Source organism: Spermophilus citellus, assembly GCF_964194105.1.
Source record: "Spermophilus citellus genome assembly, chromosome: 11".
Taxonomy (NCBI): Eukaryota; Metazoa; Chordata; class Mammalia; order Rodentia; family Sciuridae; genus Spermophilus; species Spermophilus citellus.
The window spans coordinates 74,575,741-74,586,046 of NC_138192.1; positions in this window are offsets into that span (position 1 = coordinate 74,575,741).

Here is a 10,306-nt window from a genome sequence, read left to right on the forward strand (position 1 = left end):
TTATTTGGGAACTCTGATGATTTTGATGGTAGATCATCATATAGGTTACTGAAGCTCTATATTCATTTAAAAAAACAACAGCAGTAGCAGCAACAACAACGATTTCTTCTCTCCATTTTTTACCTTGAGCAAACACAGTTGATGGGTCTTCAGGTTCACTTACACTGGGCCTCCTGGGCGACCTATGCACCATGGCTCCCAGGGCCATGGTCTTTCTCTCACTGAGCATACTGAGGCCTACTTCTGTTCAGGGTTTGTGAAGATGGTTGTCACTCCTGGGTTTCTGGACCGATACCCATAAACTCTTCTGACCTATGACTCAAACACCCATTCTCTCTTGGCTTCACTTGAGACCAACAGGCAAGAAGAGGCCTTTGGTGAACCAAAGGAGGTCTCGGGGAGAACAGGCATTTGGGGCCAATGGTGGGAAAGGGAGTGTTGCTGTATGAATGGAGCCCATGATTTCGGGCTACTTGACAGAAGGGCCTCAGCCTGAAGAGGCTCAGCCTTCACATGACTGTATAATACAATAAGTGAAACAGCCCTTCTTTCTCACACCTCTCAGACGTGGAGTGTCACTGTGTGCATGAGAAGGCCCGTTTCTGCTTATAGGAGCCACAAGTAGAATACCTATCAGACAAGTCCCAGTCCTGCCCAGCACCAGGTCCAAAGGAAGAGAGTCCAGGAATCCCTTCCTTTCCAGTCTGCAGACAAAGGCACATGAGGCGCACTCCTCCTCTCCGCTGCTTCCCTTCCCTCCTTCAGACTTCCTGCACATCCACTGCAGCTGTCCCTCTGCGAACCTGGAATTGTCCAGCTGGATCTGGGCTTCCTCCTTGGGCACACTGCCCATTCCCCTCATTATGTCTCTCTTGCTTCCCAGAACCTTCTGCACATCATAACCTTCAGGCAGTGACTAGTCCCAAGGGCAAAGTTGGATCCAAACTCTTCCCTTTCCAGGTGCACACAGTGTGTCCCTGCCTCAAACTGAGAAGGGGATTATCCTTAGGGACATTTCCCATACCCTCCTTTCTGTTTAGAAAACTATTCAAAGACTTAGTACTTTAGAAAGTACTAAGCTGCCCATAATTTTCAAGTCTAGAGGCCCTCCTAGGAAATGGCAAACAATTAAAATGACAAATGGCACAAACTTTTCCTGTTAGTTTGCTTGTAAGGTAACCATTTCTTCTAGTACTTCAGCTGTAAAGCAGTTTCCTGACATGCCCAAGGCCCTGGGTTCAATGGCCAGTGTGTCCAAGGAACACAAAACAAAACCCAAAGCAAATCAAGAAAAGGGCCTCTTGAGAGAAGTGGTCAACCCTTCTGCCCCTCCCATCATGTGAGGATTCAGCAACAAGGCACTTTGACCTTGGACTTGCCAGTCTCCAGAACTGTAGGAAGTGAATTTCTATTGTTAATAATCTACCCAGTCTGAGGGGTTTTGCTAACAGCAGCAGGAAGGGACCCAGTGTGTAGGAATGCCTCCATTTCTTCCCCCCAGTGGGAAGGAAAATTTTGCTGGTTCTAGGATTGTTGGCTTCCATATTTGATCTTTCATCACTTTGAGCATATCAACCCACCACCTTTTGCATTCCAGGGTTTCTAGCAGGAAATCTGATGAGAACCTTGTGGGGAAATGATGATGAATGCTCCCTTCCTCTCAACCCCACAGGTGCCAATGCCTAGCTCTAGAGCATCTTAGGGAGCAGAGTGTTTTTGTTATAGCATCACGATGTGAGTGAAACGCTACCGTCCCTTGGATCCGAATCATTGTGAGTTGGAAGAAAAGGGAATTGAATACTTTGAGTGTAGATATGATGAGGTCTTTAAAAGCTGAGAGTTATTATGGATTTTTAGACTCCAAGTGAAAAGACCACTGAAGTATCCTACTGGTTTTCATCTCTAAACAGGTAAATATCAGTCTCCATAACAAAAAGCTTCTGGGGTCCTTTCCTATCCTTATCTTGAAAGTCATAAAGGTCTTGGAGGAACCAAAGCATTCTCCCGGCCACACTCCCCAACAGGAAATCCCTCCTCCGGAATTCCCTCCTACCACACTTCCCCAACCAATGGGAACTCTCCAGGAGTCCCTTAGCAGGCCGAGGTGGACAGCAGGGGTCTAATATCCATTTGAATGCAGATCTTAACATAATCATATCATCTCAATGGCTTGCTGGCATCACCTTTCAACCAAAAATGCCATGCATCATTACTACTTGGCTATGGCTCTTAGCAGTACCTCAGTAGTGCCCCTGGGTTCAATCCCTAGGGCCACCAAAAATGGGAAAAAAAGTTAAAAGGCAAGAGGAACACATTCTGGATTAGAGTAGGAAGAGAAAAGCCACATGCCGGGGAGGGGGGGGGTGTTGTAGCTTGCCTGTGAGATCTGCTTCTCTAGTCCCTTAGTGGTGATCACACTGAATGGCTTTTTCCCTGTCAGCATAAAATATAGAATGAATCCCAGGCTCCAGACATCCTCCAGGGGACCCTTGAAGTCCCTCTGGATGATTTCAGGGGCACAGTACAGGAGAGTGCCCCTGAACTCATCCAGATTGCCTCTCACTTAGCAAGTGTCCATCACAGCTTATTTTTTTTATAATGTTTAGATCATTTTATACCTTTATTATATTCAATTATAATGTTCTTTCCACATATGGGCATGATAAAAATATATCCTATATCCTTTTTCATTTCATTTTATTTTATTTTATTTTTTTTAAATTGGTTGTTCACAACATTACAAAGCTCTTGACATATCATATTTCATACATTAGAATCAAGTGGGTTATGAACTCCCATTTTTACCCCAAATACAGATTGCAGAATCACATAGGTTGCACATCACATTTTTACATACTGCCATATTAGTGACTGTTGTATTCTGCTACCTTTCCTAACCTCTACTATCCCCCTTCCCCTCCCCTCCTATCTTCTCTCTCTACCCCATCTACTGTAATTCATTTCCCTCCATGTTTGTTATCCCATTCCCCCCATAACCTCTTATATGTAATTTTGTATAACAATGAGGGGCTCCCTCCATTTCCATGCAATTTCCCTTTTTTTCTCCCTTTCCCTCCCACCTCATGACTCTGTTTAATGTTAGTCTTTTCTTCCTGCTCTTCCTCCCTGTTCTGTTCTTAGTTGCTCTCATTATATCAAAGAAGACATTTGGTATTTGTTTTTTAGGGATTGGCTAGCTTCACTAAGCATAATCTGCTCTAGTGCCATCCAGTTCCCTGCAAATTCCGTGATTTTGACATTTTTTAGTGCTGCGTAATACTCCATGGTGTATAAATGCCACATTTTTTTTATCCATTCATCTATTGAAGGGCATCTGGGTTGATTCCACAGTCTAGCAATTGTGAATTGTGCTGCTATGAACATCAATGTGGCAGTATCCCTGTAGTGTGCTCTTTTAAGGTCTTCAGGAAATAGTCCGAGAAGGGCAATAGCTGGGTCAAATGGTGGTTCCATTCCCAGCTTTCCCAGGAATCTCCATACTGCTTTCCAAATTGGCCGCACCCGTTTGCAGTCCCACCAGCAGTGTACAAGAGTACCCTTTTCCCCACATCCTCGCCAGCACTCATTGTTGTTTGACTTCATCATGGCTGCCAATCTTACTGGGGTGAGGTGGTATCTTAGGGTGGTTTTGATTTGCATTTCCTTTACTGCTAGAGATGGCATCACAGCTTATTTTAATGTAATTTATGCTCTTCCTCCTTCCTGCTTCCTGGAATGTGTTGAGATGGTTGGAGCTCTCTCAGCTATCTTGGATCATGAGATGACCTTGAGAATAGAAGTCACTTTACTGAAGTGACTGTGATCCTCTGGCCTCAGTCTCCCAAGATAGTAACTCAAAAGTATAGCCGGCTAAATTTCTGATGACACAGGAAAGATGCTCTAACACTGGACACTTACTTCCAGACAAGAAACTGGTCTCAATTTCAGCCAGATATTATGCATTCTTCTGTTACATGCAGCCCAAACTAATTCAAACTAATGCAACCAGGGTTCACTGTTCGGATAAGTTCCCCAAACATAACAACTTGAGCCCTCCTAGGCCAGGGACCCCTGGAAAATGAGAAGAAAAGATCAATTCAAGGAAAAACTACAAAAGACCAGTTCAAGAAAACAAAAATATAGCTATCAGGTCAGCTCAGTCACTGAGAGTGTTATGGTTACCAAACGGAAAATATTCCTTTAACCAGCCCAAAGATGGTAAGATGACCATTTGCCAGACCAGAATGAAATAATTTTAAATTTTACTGGGTTTCAGTCCAAGTCCCTAGAGGAAGCATAAGAGAGACTAGGAGTACTGTTAAAGGTGAAAGCTGGGTGGAGGGAAGGTAGGTAAGGCCAACTGTCTCAGGGCTTTAGGTGTACACAGGCTAATTGTCTCCTATATAGATGTCAAGATTCGGGGCTCAATGTGCCGTGTCATCCAGATCCTAAAGCTGAACCAGTGAGGCCTCTCTAATATCACCTGAGAAGTAACCTCCTGGCAAGGACAGCACATATGAGTAAGAATATCAAATTACTTTTTCCTTTTATTGATCTCAGCTGATCTATTCATCTGGGCCAGCCTGTATGAAAAGGAGGCTGGTCCAATTAGTGTCATCTGGAATATAGGGCTTGTTTAATTATGCTTGGCATCTAGATCGCCTTAGAACTTTCCTCATGAAAGATGTTATTGACACTCTCAAGAAGGGAGTTCTTTATAACACAGTATTTTCTGGAGAGAATTTCATCTGCCAAATGGGAAAACACAGCTTGTCAGGCAGACTTGTGGAGCATTTTTCATGCTCCATGAGGTTTCTCTCAGCTGGCTGTGATCTGGGCCATTTTCAAGATCTCTTGAGAGCCAAGGAATGATGCCCACACACCAAGATGCACATGCCAGCCCTCCTAGCAACACCTCTGTGCTTGGGCCCCTTTGGCTCTTCAGAGGTACAACAGGGTTTTAGAAAGAGCAATGGGCTTCTGATGTAGATACAAATTCTGACTCTGCCTGACTTTCACATGGCCACGGTAATATTTACTGTAGATCAGTTAACTTCCCAGGCCTTCAGTACACTTATTTGTAAAGTAAAGGACTCAAGTATTCTTTTTGTTTTTTTCTTTTGCAGTATTGGGATTGAACCTAGGGGTATTTAACTGAAAGAGTAAAGTTTCTAAGGTGCAAAGCCTGAGTTAAAATGTAAAAGACTGGGCATTGTAAAGTTTCTAAGCTGCAAGGCCTGAGTTAAAAAGTGAAGGACCAGGTATTGTTAAGTTCCTCTGCCACACCCAGAACCTGAAATTCCTGAGGCAGTTAAGACAACGCCCTACTGGCCATTTAGCCTAGGGCCCTGTGCAGCTTGTCACGTAGGCATACAGGGCCCGAACCAATCAGTTTGAATGTGTACCCCCCCTGCTTAGGAGTGACCAATCACCCCGGCCCGACCTGTTCCCGCCAATGAATGTGCTAATCATGTATGAGAGTTGTTGTTCAATTTTCCCGCGCCTCATGCTGATTTGTTCTAATGTATACAAAGCCCCCGCCCTCCCCAAAAAGTGTACTTAAGCACTGCTTAGCCTTTGCTCTGGGCTCTGGGCTGCTCTCTCTTCTTGAGTGAGCCTGGAGCCTCAGCGCGCTGAATTGGATCCTCAATAAATCCCCTTCTGCAATTGCATGAATCAGTCTCTTGGTGGTCTCTTCCTCCGACTTTTCGCCGGACCCTTACATAATCACTGAGCCACGTCCCCAGTACTTACATTTTTTATTTTGAGACAGGGTCTCACTAAGTTGCTGAGGCTGGCTTTGAACATGTGATCCTCTGGCCTCAGAGGATTATAGGCATGCACCACCACACTCAGCTCAAGTGTTCTTTTAAAAAGCTTTCTGCTTTAAAATATTATAATTTTGTAGGGTTTCTTATCTGGAATAAAAAATGTAAATTCATCTATGTTTTTCCTTTGAACATGAGCAAGTATTTTTTCCTGCTTTTTTAAGTCATAATTGACAAAATTCAATATATCGAAGGTACATAAAGTAATGATTTGATATGCATATTTATTGTGAAATGATTATCACAACCAAGTTAGTTGACATATCTATCACCTCACTTAGTTACTGTTAGGAGGGTAAAGACATTTGATCTAAGAAAATTTCAAGTATTCAGTGCAGTATTATCATTTATAGTGATTATTTCTTATTACTCTAATAATCCACATACTTTAACCAAAAATACAAATACATATTAGCAGTAAGATTAAAAAGTATATCTTCCATAATCTCACCACTTAATGTTAATATTATATATATATATATATATATATATATATATATATATATATATCCTTTCAGACTTATCTAAGTATGATTGAATTAGAAATATTTTTACAAAAACATATCACATCTAGCCTGGTGCTGTGGCAGAGGATGAGGAAGGAGGATCGTGAGTTCAAAGCCAGCCTCAACAAATGCAAGTCACTAAGCAACTCAGTGAGACCCTGTCTCTAAATACAATACAAAATAGGGTGGGGGATGTGGCTCAGTGGTCAAGTGCCCCTTAGTTCAGTCCCCAGAACCAAAAAAAAAAAAAAATCACATCCTATCAACTGTTCTGTAAGCCTCTTTTTCATTGAACACATTGAAAATGTGTGTGTGTGTGTATGCATGTACATATGCATATATCATGTTAAATGATAACATAGTATTCTAAGAATATACTAAAATTTATTTCACCAAACTCCTTGTTTTTACTATTATAAATATTGCCCTATTGAACAACCAGACATATAAATCTTGTCTAATTTTTTTTTTAATTTCCTTGGGGAAAATTCCTAGATGTAAAATTCCTGAATTAGCAGTATTCTCTTTACAAGGATTTTATACAAACTGCCTTCCAATGAGTTGTATGAATTGACATTACCTACAATAGAGTGTAAGGATGGCCTTTGTTCCAGGCATGGCAGCTACTCAGGTAGACTGAGGCAGACAGATTGCCAAGTTCAAAGCCAGCCTTGGCAACTTAGCAAGATTCTGTCTCAAAATAAAAAGACAGGGATGTAGCTCAGTGGTAGAGCACTCTGGGTTCAGTACCACGAAAAATGTAAATAAAAAAGGAATGCCTTTCCCTCATTCCCTCCCTCATTCCCTTTACTTTTTCTCATTCTGATAGGTCTGTTTTACTACTTTTAATTTTTCATTTTTAAATAACCACTGGGATGTATTCTTTTTAATTTTTATTGCAGATTTGTGTATTTTCCCTAGAAAACTGTTTGTTCATGTCCAGTGTCCATTTTTCAGTTGGGACTGTTGTAGGGCTCTTTGGTAGAGGTAGTGCTGCCACCTTAAATATGACAGATGGAGGAGAGTTGACAGAGGCAAGGGTGAAGAAGGCCTCCAACAGTGCCCTGGGTAATCAGAACTCTGGAGCAGGGGAATAGGCCCACGTGCACCCTGCCTCTCCATCCTGCATTTTTATCACCTAGTAACCCACTCCAGAGGACAGAGAGGAGAGAGACATAGAACTTGTGTCCCTAAGGATGTTGTGAGAGCTAAAGCAACATTTCAGGTGACTCCCTGAACCTTAACTTCACAGCAGGTCAGGCACAGGGAGATGCAGAGCAGCCCAGGAGCTGTCAATCAGAAAAAGTGACTAGAAGACAGACTATGAGTGATAGCATGAGGATAAGGGTTGTTTTCAAAACGTCCAGCTGCTCCACTTATATTCATCCCACATTTATGCTTTTTGTGTTTTTAACAAATATTTCTTGAGTATTTTCCATGAGCCATGGACTGTACTTACCAAAATAAATAAGTACACTATAGTAAATTGTTACTTACGTAATGCTGAGGGCCATTGCCAAGTAGGAATGACGCATCGAAATTTCCTTGCCAGCGTACCCCATGTTAAATGGACTTGCCTTGGAATTTCGCTGTTGACATTGCATGTGTGTTTGAGAAAGGTGACCCTGCTCAAGGACGAGGGTGGATCCAGGACTAGGGTGTATCCTGCAGGTTTGTGGAAGTATCCCGCTCCTTGGGTTTAGGGCGTTCCCGGTTTAAGACAAGTTTAAGGCATTCCCAGTTTAAGACAATATGGGTTTTAGGGAAGTTCGAGGTTGAAGATTATTGCTGCTGGGAATAGGGCGTTCCTGCTGCCTGAGTTCCCGTTGAGTTCTCGTGAGATTCAGAAAGTATTGGAAAGCAAAGCCTCGTGGAGTAGGTGAATTGGGCGGCGGCAGAACTGGAATTTCCCCAGAACATGTGTAGAGTGCCGGTGTGAGTTCGGGAATAAAGAATTGCTGTTTGAATCTACAAAGCTGTGAGTGGCTCGTGATCTTGTGCCCAGCCAAGACTGCCACAACGTAATGCTTTGGTTTTTGTTTCTTCAAAAGGATTCCATTCTCAGGGTTCAGCATTCAGATGACTGTGTGTATTTACTTTGGAATAGTTTGGAAACCCAGAGCACTCAACCGAAAAGGCTCTGAAGGCACAGAATGGAAGACTGCCTCCAAATGATATGTTGCTTCTGTAGAGCTGTGAGATTAGACAGGACCTGGAAACAACACGTGCAACTGCAACACTGCCCTAAATTGTTTCTTTGAGGGTGGGAGAATTGATAGAACCCAATTTACTGCCAACTTATGTTGTAGGAATGTGTTCTCCCAAAAGGCAAATTCATCAAGACCTTGTACTCAGTAGTGATGATGGTGGAATTAGTAGTGGTAGTAGAGCATCAGATCATTTTTACAATTATATGTAACAGTTTAATGCCAAAATCTCCAGACTGTTGCCTTGAGAGAAATGGCAACTTCTGCAGATGACCCCTTGGCAGGTATTCAGTAATTCACTACAGCTGACTCAGAAGATTTCAAAATCAGGAGAGTCTGGCCCCTCTTCTTTGTCTGCCCCCAAATACCACTTTCTGCAGAGTAAAATCAAAATCAATAGTTCAGTCATGTGTATCATCTGGAAGCTATGAGATAAGACAATAAATAAGGTGCTCCTTCTTTATTACTTCCCCGTTCTGTGGCTGACTCTGTATTTGTAGGCAGTTTTCACATTTCATACCACTGGCCCAGCCGGTCTCACCTTTCTGAGCTTCGTTTCATCAGACCAGAGGCTAAATAACACAGCTTGCAGCTTCCAGACACAGGATGGGGAGCAGGGGATATTCTGCACCGTCTCTAGCAATCTTCCAAATAGATAATCATTCAGGAACACAGACCTTTGTTTCAGTGGTTCGGGAAAATTCATTCTCAGTAGAGAAAACTCATTTGCTCATGGCAGTGATTCAAGCTGCTAACTTCACAGAGAATATTGCTGGAGCCAAATCCTTTCTCAGTTATGGAGGTCAGAGGTGAGGCAACTGTGCTTACAGGGCAAAGCTCTTTTATGGATTCCCTTGGCTTTCTGTTCTCTTCTTTACAGCTGATTAACACCGAATGGCCATTTCTTTTTAAAAAAAAAAAAAAAAAGAAAAATTCAATCCCTCGATTTAATTAACTTCCCTATCACAGTGTTTACCACAGCCTGCCAGAATCTAGACAATGACTTGAGACTTTATAATACTTGATTTCTGTTCAATGTAATTCACTGTTGCAGCTCACCAAACTCCCAAGTATTATCTCAGCAATGTGTGGTCAAAATAAGGCCTGGACTTAACCCTTGGCTAATACAGGAGGACTCTCGAAGGCTGAGCTAGCATACCCATTGTAGCTGACTGGCCAACCTGAAACTCTTGGCTCGGTGTGACACTTTGCCTCCACTCCACGGTCAGCTTCTAAAACTGGTTTTCCATCCTTCTGCCAACTCCAGACATACTGATAGTCTGAATTTTATTATTGCGATTTTAACAAACTGTGGGGTCCTTCTTTCTGCTTCATTCTTTGAGCAATCAGCCAACAAGTGTTCGGGAATCCAGAGAGCAGGTTTTCTTTTCTACATTCACTGATTTCCTATAGATACACACCATCATATGCATTTTTGCTCTTCAGTGCAGTCAGGTGGAAGCAATGCAGTAGAGTGCTTAAGAGCTGCACCAAATTACCTGCGTTCAGATCTACCTCTGACATGGAGCTATTATGTGATCCTGGGCAAGTTAACTGATTGCTCCATACCTCATTGTCCTCATATATGAAATGAGGAGAATAACATATCTACCTTGAGGCTGCTATATAGAAAATTAGTTAACAAATATAAAACAATTAGAATGTTTGGGCCCACAGTGGCCCTCATAGTACTCACTCACAGTGAGGCTTTATTAGGGATGTCCTTACTGAAAGATCATTATTTCATTGAGGGGTGGTACTGTCA